At 39.2% G+C, this 12,883-nt stretch overlaps 1 pseudogene; it reads right to left on the bottom strand.

Annotated features, from left to right (window-relative positions):
• Nucleotides 1-12,354: 12,354 nt before the first annotated feature.
• LOC118612997 lies at nt 12,355-12,473 on the bottom strand (annotated as a pseudogene).
• Nucleotides 12,474-12,883: the final 410 nt, after the last annotated feature.

Below are 12,883 nucleotides of genomic sequence, written 5' to 3'. Positions count from 1 at the left end.
CACAAAATCCAATGTTAAAAGAGGTATGTAATGAAAAATAAGGGTGTAATTAAAAATTTGTGACTAGGTCCTGTATGTGAAACAAATGGAATTACCTACATGTTTCTGGAAATTTTCTCTCCTTAGCAATACAATATGGAGATTGTTCTTTAATAGTATCCCATTATGTGGATGTACTCTAGCTTCCTAATTTATTTAACTTGTCTTTATCATGAACCTCTTTCTTTCTTTCTTTCTTCCTTTCTTTCTTTCTTTCTTTCTTTCTTTCTTTCTTTCTTTCTTTCTTTCTTTCTTTCTTTCTTTCTTTCTTTCTCCTCCCCTCTCTCTCTCTTTCTCCTCCCCTCTTTCTCCCCTTCTTCCCTCCTCTCTCTCTCCTGTTTTCTTTCTTCTTTCTTTTTCTTTCTTTCACACATAATTTTGCAATACATACTTTCACACCTGCATTTTTGAGCACATGACTGGAATACCTGAGATAAATTTCTAGAAGTAAAATTACTGAATTCAAGGCTTTGTGCATTATAAAATTTGAAAGATATTGTCAAGTTGCCCTCCATACAGCAGATTATACTCCCATCACCTTCATGTGAAAATGCCAATAGAGGGGTTATTCACTTCTTTTAAATTTTCGCCAAGCTGTTAAGTATCCTCATGTAATTTTTATGTGCATTTATCTTAAGAATGAGATTGAGCATATTTTTTATATTTCAAAAATCTCATTTCTATTTCCTTTTTGAGAAGCAATCTGTTATAAAATGGACTGTTCAGAAGTGAAAATATTACTCATCTGCTGGTTTTATGAAGATTCTTCTAGTCCCATCACCAGGAAAAATATCTCCACCATCATAAGTTGCCTGACAGCTCCCTTATACGATATACCATGAATTCTTTGTGGTTGTCCCTCAATTCCACTGTTTCAAAGCTCACAAGAGAGGGCTCTTGTTTCCTGTAGTGTATTTGGTAGTGGAACACACCAGGAATCAAAGGATAGAAGTGATAGGATGTTTCTTTAGACACGTTCGCTAGAGGCTGTCACTTGCCCAGAGAATTTGGAGGATCTGACAGCAAAAGAATTTGCGTAGATCTTTTATATCCCAGACACCCCAATGAAAACATTCAGAGGCGAGAGAAGCAGAAAAATCAAATTTTACAAAATGTCTGAATAATTTGAAAATGATTCTCTTGGCTGTTACACTCTCTTCAGTTTTTCTGTGAAAGCCACAGGTGAAATGAGAATGGATCAATCAGATGTCAATCATTTATCAAAAAAAAAAAAAACCTCAGGGAAGTTATAAGCTCTGTTCTCTCAGCTGTTGTCAGCAAAGCAAGAGACTCCAGGAGAACTACACAGTCAGAGCTTACAATTAGCCAAGGAAGAAGGAAAAAAATGATCTAAAGGAGCTGTTCTGTCTGACACATACTGACTCTTTCTTTTCCAAAAAGGAAACATTGCTAAGTAGGAAGCCAATTCCAAATTTCGGGATTTAATTAATCTTTCATTTGAAAAATACAGTCAAGATAATCAGTGTCTACTCTAAGGACACCCTCTCTGCCATTCTCAGCATTAGCACATTTATGTGTATAACATACCTAGAAGGTGAATTGTTATTTCAACTATAGCCTGGGAAGAACCAAACATGTCAGGGGTCATCTAGTTCATGATTTTACAGAGGCAGGAATCTAAGATGAGAATCTTCAAGTGGCTTCTCCAAGGTTACACTGTGGAGAGCGGCAACCATTGCTAAAGTGGGAAAGTAGGCTTCTGACTGTAGTTCAATATCAGGCTCTTTCCATAGGTAAAACCAGCCACATACTTATGCAGGGGTTCTATTTCAAATACCTATACATTTACATACTAATTTGTATTGAAGAGGAATTTTCTGCTCAAAAGGCTAACCTTATAATCAGCTCTCTGTTCTGCTTCCATAGATATGCTTATCGCATAGGCTGAAGGGCAGGGTGACCTCGAAATTAACTAAAGGCTCATTCCCCTTTCACTTGTTCTATCTAGATAACAGATGTATTGCCCGAGTTCCTGTCTGAAAATCTCACGCTCTGTGACTGTCTGTAATCCATAGCAACTCCCATGCGCACCTGTAACCCATAGCAACTCCCATGGTCTATAACCGCCTGAAGACAAATTAATCAAACAGCACATGCCAACTGTAACTGCATGAATAAGTTCTATAAGAGTAAGATTGCATATGAGCTTGGGGCCCAGATCTTCAGACCATTGGTGTAATAAACCTGAGTTCTCCAACTCTTCAAGTGATGCTTGGTTTCTCGCCAGTCTGATTTTTCAACAGTATTAGTTTGCTCAGGCTGCTATAACAAAATAACACAGACTGGGTGCACGTAAAGGATAGACATTTATTTCTCACAGGTCTGGAAACTGGAAATCCAAGATCAAGGTGCTAGCAGATTTGGTTCCCAGTGGGAGCTCTCTCCCCGGCCACCTTCTTATTGTGTCCTCAGATAGAGAGCAAATGCTCTGTTGTCTCCCAGTCTTCTTATAGGGCACTATATCCCAACACAAGGACCTCACACTCATGACCTCACCTAACCTGAATTTCTTCCCAAAGGGTCTACCTCCAAATACCTCTGTACTAGGGATTAGGACTTCAACATATGAAGGGAGCACTCAATTCAGTCCATAGCAACGTATTTGTACTTTTTGTTGTTTACTTCTTCTCACCAGAAAGTAAGCTCCATGAGACTTAATGAAGCAGGAATTTAATCTGTTTTGTTGACCTCCTAGCATCTAAAACAGTAGCACATATTGAGTCATAACAATATTCAATAAACATTTATTGAATGAATGAATTTATTGAATGCTTACTATGCACTGAGCTCTGTTCAAAGTGCTTTACATTAACTCATAGAATCCTTCCAATAGCCTTGTAAAATAGGTACTATTATTCCTTCAGTTGATACATGAGGAAACCGAGGCACAGAGAGGTTAAGTAGTTGCCCTGGTTCCACAGGGGACAGAGCCACGTTTTAAAATAAGGTGGCTTGGCTTCTTAGCCCATTTTCTCATCTATTACACTATGAACAGACTATAATTTTCCTTCTGAAGCTACTAGGATGCCTATGGAATTAAAAAATTTGCAAGAATTTAAAGTACAATGTTAACTAACATGTTGATGTTTTCTCCTAATATTCCATAGTTCCTAGAAATACTTCTTCTGATTGTAATACCTCAAATTCTCTAGTATAAAAATTGTTATTCTGCTGGGGTCAATGTCTCCATTGCACTGTGGTTATCCAGAGTTATATCATAGGCATGTATTACTGACTCTAGTGTTATGTTTTAGATAACCAGGAGGAAGGGTTCCATCCTACTCAGATTATTCTCAACATAATATTGTCATTGACCTAATTTTCCATTCCCAGTGTCTTCTTATTGCCGTAAAAAGTGATGATAAGATTGTTGATTTAAAATGGACTTGTGGGTGGAGATCGGGGGCAGTAGAGAAGAGCTTTAGAGTCGCACCGATAGGAAGGCATGACATAGCTGAATTTTGAGATAAAATGTCATTTGGCTGGTAAGAATGGACATTCTAGAAAAATAACATAAGTTGCCTGTTTACTATGGGCTATGCATTTTCACATTTCATGTTAAATAATTCTTACTCAACCTCGAGATGTGGATATGGGAGAAATTTAAAACTGAGGCCTCACAGCTAATAAGAGGAGGATCTGGGATTTAAAATCAGGTCTCTGCGACTTCAGAATTTTGTTATTTCTACTGGGCTCTTCTGTCTTCTTTCCAGGAAGAGCACCATCCTCTAAATCGGTGAGACAGCAACATACCTCCTCCAGCAGTCACTCTTTAAGGTGTTGTAAGTATTTGCAGTTCTTAGGGATAGACCAAAGTAGGAAGCTTATTGTGCTTTTATCATATCATAATCTGAACAAAAAGTAAAATACACCAATGTACCAGAGTCACATTTCTAACCAACCTCCAATTAAGGCAGCTGCAGTCTCTTTCTTTCTGTGTTTATGTGTCTCTCTCTCTCTCTCTCTCTCTCTCTCTCTCTCTCTCTCTCCTTGAATAATTATTTGGGGTTTATTGTCACTGAAATATTTTAGCAAACTAAGTATACTTTTTGTTTTCTCTATTGTTAAACAACTTTATTGAGATAATTTACATACCATAAACTTCACCCTTTTAAAACGTACAGTTCAATAGTTTGTAGTATGTTTTATAGAGTTAGGAAGCCATCATCAAAATCTAATTCTGAACACTGTCATCACCTCCAAAAGAAACCTGCATTCATGAGCAGTCATTACCCAATCACTGCCTCTCCAGCCCTAGACAACCACTAATCTATTTTCTGTCTCCAGATTTGCCTATTCTGGACATTTCCTGTAAATGGTTCATGCATTCTGTGATCTTTTATGACTATATTCTTTCACTTGGCATGATGTTTTTGAGGTTCATCCATATTGTAGCACATATTAGTACTTCATTTCTTTTTATCGCCCACAAAAATCTCCTTTTAAAACTCTTACTTTATGCATAAATTTGTTCCGAATATGGACTGACCTCTCAAGTGAGTCTAAACCTGATCAGAGCCTGTTTCTGGTGAACAAACTTCAATATGTGACAAGGGCACCATCAGGAGAAGAACCTTGTCAAATAACTATTTAAGGAGAGACAGACCTCAGTTTCCTTTCCTGGCCACTGTTCACAGAAATCCCAGAATTCCTTGGAAAGACAAAGTGTGGCTTTGAAGGTGGCAGGCAAGGACCGTCATATGGAATTGTGGTGGCTGAGGCTAATGACACCAGTTCCTCACTCTGTTTTGTTTTTGTTCTTGCCCCGAGTTTAGATTTTTAGATGAAAGGTTTTTACCAAAAGCCGCTTCTCTGAGAACCATCTGAAAACGCAGAAGCTTCTGGGTTTGATTCTGCTGCCACCTGCTGTCTTTATGCCAGAAAAAAGCATTGGAAAAGACGAGGCCTTGCACAGAATGCGGCTGAATAGGCAAGAAAGCCAGTTCTGCAAAGGTTTTTCCTAATGTTATGCTTTTGTATTTAGGTCTCTTCTTTATGTCCATGTTTTTATGTTTTCTACTTAAAAGTTCCGATCCCTTGAAAATGCATAATAAGAGTGTATCACTAAGACTTTTTCGATAAGAAAAGGTTAATGTAAACTTTTTGTTTTTTAAATCAGAACTCAAGTATGGCAGCAATGATGGTGGCCAGGGATCCTCCCCAAACAGTTTGTCAGCATAACATGAGCACATGTGAGAGACGTCCTATAGTCCCCAGAAATAATAGAGGAGATGGAAAGTGTAGCTCTAAGGTTCCATAGTTACATAACTAGAAGTCAAGTGGTCAACACATTCTAGCATTGATCTTAATGTGGCCTCACTGCTACCATGGACATTGGTGGCCCAGGAACAATTGGCTTCCATGTACATGGGGACATTGAAGGCCAGAGAGTTTAGGTAACTTGCTCAAAGTCATCTAGCAAATTGGCGAAGGAGCCAAAATGGCCTATATCTTTGTAACCTTTCAAAGTTGGCTCCCACATGGGATCCTGTTAAACAAAACCTGAAGAAGTGACTTCCTGAAATTCGTTATGAAGGAGGACCTGAAAAGGAGACAGCATTGACAGATTCTTGAGGTCAACTCCCCACGGCAGGACGTGAAAAGTCCCAGGAGGCCCATGAGGGGCGAGTACTCAGCCCAGGTTTTTACTGGCTATCATGTCAAAGAGAGCTGCCCTGTACACTAGCCAGCCAGGTTGGGACCCTGTCTCTGCAGGTCACAGGAGAATACAACCTGCTTGGACTTTCCTCTTGGCTTCATTCGGGCTCAGATATCATAAAGGTCCAAATATTGCCAATCTCACTTGATTCAGAAATCTTATACGTCTTCCACTCAATCTGTTGGCTAATGAATAGTTCCAGTTTTGAGTCCCAGACACTGGCCTAGGCTTAAGTAAGATAAATAGATAAAACCTTCCAACTCCATCTTTGAATGGCTTATTAAGGTATTTATTCTAACTCCACTCAGGATTCTCCATGAGGATTTCTCTAAACTAAAGTCTTCTTTCACTCTTCTTTGACCTGTGATTTTAGTGCCCTAGTGATGTTTACCCCTCTTAAAGCTAAGGCAATTGTTCAGCTGGTTGTTTACCCCTTAATCTAGGTTCTTCTTATAGAATTTGAGGGATGAGAAGGTTAAAAAAGCAACAGCACATGTCCAATACTATATTCCTCCCACAGATACCTCCACTGTTACATAAATAGCTTCCTGATAGGCCATTTCTCCTCTGTATCCAGATCCCAGCCCACCCACCCCCACAGGCCTAGACCTGTCTCAATTAACTAAATAAGTACAGATGAGGCTTACATGCTTGGGTCCCAGTTACACTTGGAACCTGACAGGACGAAAAGACACTTACAATTAAGAGGCCAGAGAGTAGGAGGCAATAACTCCTAGGTTAAGAAAAGTTAATAATGACACCTTCCATTTTAATGTACTCTACAGTGTTCAAGCATCTTGCCCAAATAGTTCATTGATCATTGACCTCCAAACAATCTCGTGAAGAATCAGGACATTTACTGTTATTTTTATTTTACTGTTGAAAAAAAAAAAAAACAGGTCAAAGAAGAGTATTTCTTCAAGATGATATCCCATGTAGGAAGGAAAACTTAGATTAGAGGCCAAATTCGTGTGTCTTCTTGTTAACTAGACCCTTCATATGCAGGGAAAAGTTCATCCTCCAATCACAGTCAGGCATGGAATTTCTATTTTTTTATTATTAGTTTCAAGTATACAGTACGATTAGACATGTATACAGTTTATGAAATGATGCCCCCCGATTGCTCTTTCTCTCCTCTGCTCTACACCCAGCCATACATTACTGCTGACTGCATTCCCTATGCCCTGCTCCCCGTCCCCATGATCACCTATCAACTACTAATTTGTACTTCTTTAACCCTTCACCGCTTTCTCCCAGCCCTCCAAAAACCCCCCTCTGGCCAGCACCAGACTGTCCTCTATATTTGTGAGTCTGTTTTTGATTAGTTTGTTCTTATTGTTTCTTAGATTCCACATATAAGTGAAATCATATGTCATTTATCTTTCTCTGACTTATTTCACTCAGCTTAATAACCTTTAAGTCCATCAACGCTATTGCCAATTGGTAGGATTTCATTTTTTTAATGGCTAGGTAATATTCCATTGTATATATGAACCATAACTTCTTTATCCAATTGTCTGTTGATTGCATTTAGGTTGCTTCCATATCTTGGCTATTATAAATAGTGCTGCAGTGAACATAGACCTTTACAAATTATTGTTTTGATTTTCTTTGGATAAATATCCAGAAATGCAATTGCTGAGTCAAAAGGTATATCAATTTTTCATTTTTTGAGAAACTTCCAGGCTTTTTTCCATAGTGGCTGTATCAATTTGCAATCCCATCAACACTGTATGAGGATACCTTTTTCTCCACATCTTCGCCAAGATGTTATTACTTGATACTAGGTGAAAGGAAAAAAAAACAGGTTTGTTAATATACAGAGTGTATGGCTGTCAAATTTCCAAAGATCAAGCTTCCGGCCTTTAGATGATGTTGAAGGGCTCTTGACTTGACATCACCTGTCCTCTTGTCTTCCTACTGTCTTCAGTAGCTGGTCTAACTGGCATCTTGTCTTTTTCCTGGATAAACACAATCTGCCTTTAAAAAAAAAACAAAACAAGCTTTCTTTTGGTTTGAAGTCCTTCCCACTTGCTTTTGATGTTTTCTATATTAGGCCCCATATTCTGCCTCAAGCACTTTACAGGATTGTCACACCGATCCCTGACAGAGCCCTAGGAAGAAGCTAACCCTTACAGGTCTAAAATCCCAGGTGTCCCACCTGGAGTATTCTATGAGGATCCTGTGAGAAAAATGCCCACTCATTACCAGTGCGGAATAGAACAATAATTTAATACAACAATCATAGCACAATACGGTAACAATAGAATTATTCTCTCAAAAGGAAGGCAAGACACACACATGAAGTAATTAACAGGGCAAGGCAGTATATGATCAAGTCCCAAATAATTGGTATGGTTGATAAGTAAGAATTGAAAGACCTGGAGAGAATAACATGAGACAGACTAGCCAGGACAGCTTTGTAGAGTCTTGAGCCACACTTAAAATAGGCCCTGAACATGTCAAACTTAAGGCATGATAGAGACACCGAGGGCCATGTTCCACCCACATGGCAGACATAGCCCCACAATGGACACACAACTTGGTGGGTGAAGCCAATGTAGCTCTCTCAGTCTCTCCAGGCACCATTTATACCACCATAGGCACTGGCTGTTCTGGGTTGGGGACCTTTTTAGAAGTGTAGCTTAGGCGAGATCCTTGCTAACATGTGTCATTCGTTGCCTCAAAGAGGTGTCCTTTCAATAGCAGGAGCCTCCCCTTCTAACTCCTACAAGACTGCCAGGGGATTCGGTTCCTATTTTAGTATTAATCTATTCCCTTATCTCCATTGCAAGGGAGGTCAAAAGCAAAAGCTGCTGTCACTTTCTTCTAAAAGGTTGCTGGTCGTAACCGGAATACCACATGCATTAAGTAAAGATAAGGTCTCTACTGTTTTGTCTCTAAATGAACAAATAAGATAAAAGGTTTCAGGCAGCTATATATAAGTACCTTCTGCAAATAACACATTGTGAGTGCAGAGAGTCTCTATTCCCAGTAAATGAAAAGCCAAATGTGATTGGATATTGTAGAGCCCACCTGAGCCTCTCCTTGCTCTTGACCACATAGCACAGGTCATCTAGGTTTCTGGTTCCAGACTGCTGGGGTGCTCTAGAGCAAGTGTGATTTTCTTGCTCTGGAGAGTCTTAGTTTGGGTCAGTTTTATGTTTTTGTTTTTGTTTTTATTTTTTGGAAGGTTGGAAGGCAGCCACTCAAAATGGCCCTGGCTATTCATTCATTAATCAATGCAAGCATGTAATATGATTTCAACAGCAAGCCGCCACAGGTGGGGTACAGGGGCGGGCAACTGATTAGCTGAACCTCAGGCAGCAGAACAAGTCTGGGATTAGCTATCACCCTTCGAATTGTGATTGTATCACAAACCAATTCAAGAAGCAACACAAAGTTGAGATTATCTCCCACAGAAGAGTAAAGCAGTATTTTCTAACCAGTGGCTAGTGACACCTGATAAGTTTCTCATGTCGTCCCAGGGGCTTTCCATCTTTAAAGTGAAATTGGTGTCTACTTCATTTTTTAAAAATTGGTAAAAGTAATTGAATTTCATTTTGTATTTTGATATGCAAACTCCAAACCAAACACTACAGACCATGTCTTTTTAATATTTATTCGTTGACTTATTATTCCCTTTTATGCAATTAATTTAAAGTACATTAAGGGATATGCATCATTTTTGAATGGTGGAAAAGGAGGGAATTGTCTTAATGTTACAATAAAGTATTATTTTAAAAAGCATCATAGAACAATGAATATTATAATGCAACCCTTGATTATGTTGTGATTTGAACATTTCTATTTAAAATAATGTCATTATTACATACTTTGCGTGATTCTTTTTAGACATCTAGATGCTTTGAACACTCTTTCTGTATTTGGAAACTCTCCCATCTAGTGAGTGCCTTTCAAGAATAGAAGCCAAATTTTCCCAGCTTCCCTTGCATCTGGGGCGCAGGCACATGGCACAGGCTTCTCTCATCAGTGTTCCTGCACGTGATTTCAGTGTGGAAGGCAATGTCGTGAAGATGGGGCCATGACTGGAATCCATTAAGGTGAGAGAGCAGAGGTGGCAGAGGGATATCCGGTTTCCACACCAAAGAGAGGCAGGGGCTTGACACAGTATTTCTGCCCAGAGTTAGGCCTGTCCAGTGGCAAGGACAGTGGCAGCAGCACTGGTTCTGGCTGCCCAGTCTCTAAATTTGGTTTCTGGTTCTCTCTCCTTGAGGTTATGCCAATGATTTAATATCCTTTAATACAATGGTCTTTAAATATTTTAATTTATGTACTTCCAAAATTAATTTAATAAGCTGGTTTTCTAAAGTGTTCTGGTCATTACTTACCAGCTTGCATTTTAGGAACATTTTGTTCTACATAAGTAAGTGTTCTGCTGTGGAGGGTACAGTTTAATCTACTTTGTAGAAATAAACAGCAAAAGGTAAAGAAGGCATTGAGCCACTGGTAAGTGTGGTGCATATGAAAGGTACAGTAATTATTATTTTAAGTGCATTACTTATAGTTGAATTTACAATATATCTCCATTAAGTTAATCTAAACCTAATTAATACATAATACAAATTACTAAACCTGAGGAACAGCAGGAGCTTGCACCCAAGTAAAAACTGAGCATCAGTTTATGGTATCAATAGTCTTTCGTTCAAAATGAATGAAAGTGTTCCTTTTACAAGTCTGAGTGAGTGTTTAAGTATATACAGAGAGCCACTGTGTACTTTTAATATTATCTTTTTGTAATGTGAATATCCAATGTCAATCTGTTGGAAGTAAACATGGGACTTCTCATCTTCTGCATTTTGAAATAATGCAGAACGCTCGACAGACATGGGGCAAAGCTGGTGAAGTTTTGTAGCATACTGCGATTTTCCAACACTTTTTGTTTGTTTGTTTGTTTGTTTGTTACAAACTCTGATCTATAAATTCTAAGATGCCCAGAAAGGTAGATAAAAGAAAGGAAGAAAGGGAAGACGGGAGAAAGGGAGGCTAGAGAGAGGAAGATCAGAAAGGTAGGCAAGAAGGGAAGGAGGCAAAGCAAGAAGGAAGGATGAAAGAAAGGAAAGAGGAAAAGGAAGGAGGAAGCAAGGGTGAATAAGGCACAGTCTTGCCTTGCCATGAGTTTGTCGACTGGATAAAATGGCTCTGCTAAATTCAATATTTTGAGCAACACTTTTTACTGCGCTCTCACAGAACTCTCCCATAATAGTAATGCAATAGTAATACAATAACCAGAAGATGGAAGAGGCAAGATCATTAAACTAAATTTGTGGCTGCTCCTGCCACTTCCCTCTGCAATACACATGAATTCAAGACATCCTGAAATACCTTATTTCTGTACTATGTTTCACCCCTTATCAGGATATGGATAAGACAGAAAAGCCCTAGTGTAGGATTATGATGCCTTCAACAAAGGAGGCTTTCTTAACTATAATATATTGAATTCTCCCATTACCACCTTAGAGGGTATATCACTCCAGTGCAATGCACCATAATTAAGTTCAGAAACACTGAACTTCCTTAATTCATTCTTAGTAAAATGGAGAATAGCAATTGAGAAAAGGGAGGGGAAATAGGTGAGCCAGCATAATATCTTGACCTCAGACATGTTAAAAGGCAGATTAATTTTAAGAAGTTAGGAAATTGGAAATTGATTCTCTTAAAAATCTAAGACACAGAACCTGCTCTCCAAGGTTGAAACTGAAAATCCATGTATGGAATCTCAATCTCCAAGCATGGAACCTGACACTCCTATATCAAATCGGAACTTTCAGGTACTGACTCAGGTCTTCGAGGTGTTGATTCTACCTCTTCACGCATATTGTCTGATCCTCCACACGAGAACTTGCTGTAGAGGTAAGGGACTTGGACCTCCCAGTACAGAACCTAGTTCTCTAAACGTGAAAACTTATAGAACAGATGTAGACTGTGTGTCCCCTCACACGTGGAACATGGCTCTCCAAGTATGAAACCTGACTTTCCAGATATGGAATATCTCTCCAGATGTAAATCCTGCCTCTCCAGGTATAAAATATCACATACATGGAATCCCAACATCCAAGCCTGGAAGCTAGTGTGGAATCTTGTGCTCCATATGTAGAATCTCAATTTCCAAAATGGACCCTGGTCCCTGCAGGCATGAGTCCTGGTATTCATACAGAGATCTCTATTTCTAAGCATGGAATTTAAATTTACAGGAATGGAATAGCACACAATGGGTGGTATCTCAATCTTGCAGTACAGAACATGGCTTAATAAATATGGAATCTGGCACTCCAGACATTAAACCTGGTGTCTGACTCAGTCATAGAAGTTGGCTGCCTAAGATATGGAAACTGGTTTCCCTGTTTGGCATGGAAGTTGGAACTTTATGTGCAGAACCAAAATATCCCTAAATGGAACCTGGTGCTACATGAGAGGAATCTCAATCTCTAAGCATGAAATCGTCATAAAAGCATGGAACGTAGCACTCCATAAATGAAATCTGGAATTTCAGGTATTGATTGATTGATTTTTTATTTTTTATTTATTTATTTTTTAGGCAAGGCAACCCCTTGGTTCACCTCACAGATTACAAGGACCTTGTCAGCTTACAATCCTTTATTTTTTAGTTTTCACGCCAACAGCACCTGGTCTTCCTAGGTGGTCTCCCATCTAAGTACTAACCAGGCCCAACCCTGCTTAGTTTCCGAGATCAGACAGGATCAGGCTTATTCAGGGTGGCATGGCCTTAGAACAGGTATTGATTTATGTGTTCTAGATGTGAAGTTTGCCTTTCCAAGAATATGACATGGTGGTCTACAAGACCTGACCTTTCAGGCATGGAATGTGCTCTAGCCATGAATCTAGATATCTAAACATGAACACTTGCCTGCTCTGTATAGAACATGCCCTTCAAACATGGAACCTGGCACTCCAACATGGATTCTGAATTCTAGCCACGAAGACTCTCTCTGAGTGTGAGCCTACCTCTCTAGTCATAATATTTGGCACTGCAGGGTTGTAATATTTACTTCTATCTGAAGACCCTGAGCCTTTTAGGCATGGAATTAGGCCTCCCAGTCCAAGTCTCTCTCTCCAAGCTTGGGACCTGATCTTCTAGATTGGAACTTGAACCTCAAGGGATGTCATCTAGCCCAGTAGGTA

This window comes from Rousettus aegyptiacus, unplaced genomic scaffold, assembly GCF_014176215.1.
Source record: "Rousettus aegyptiacus isolate mRouAeg1 unplaced genomic scaffold, mRouAeg1.p scaffold_m13_p_17, whole genome shotgun sequence".
NCBI lineage: Eukaryota > Metazoa > Chordata > Mammalia > Chiroptera > Pteropodidae > Rousettus > Rousettus aegyptiacus.
Note: the sequence above shows the minus strand (reverse complement) of the source record. Positions and strands in the feature narration are given on the sequence as shown.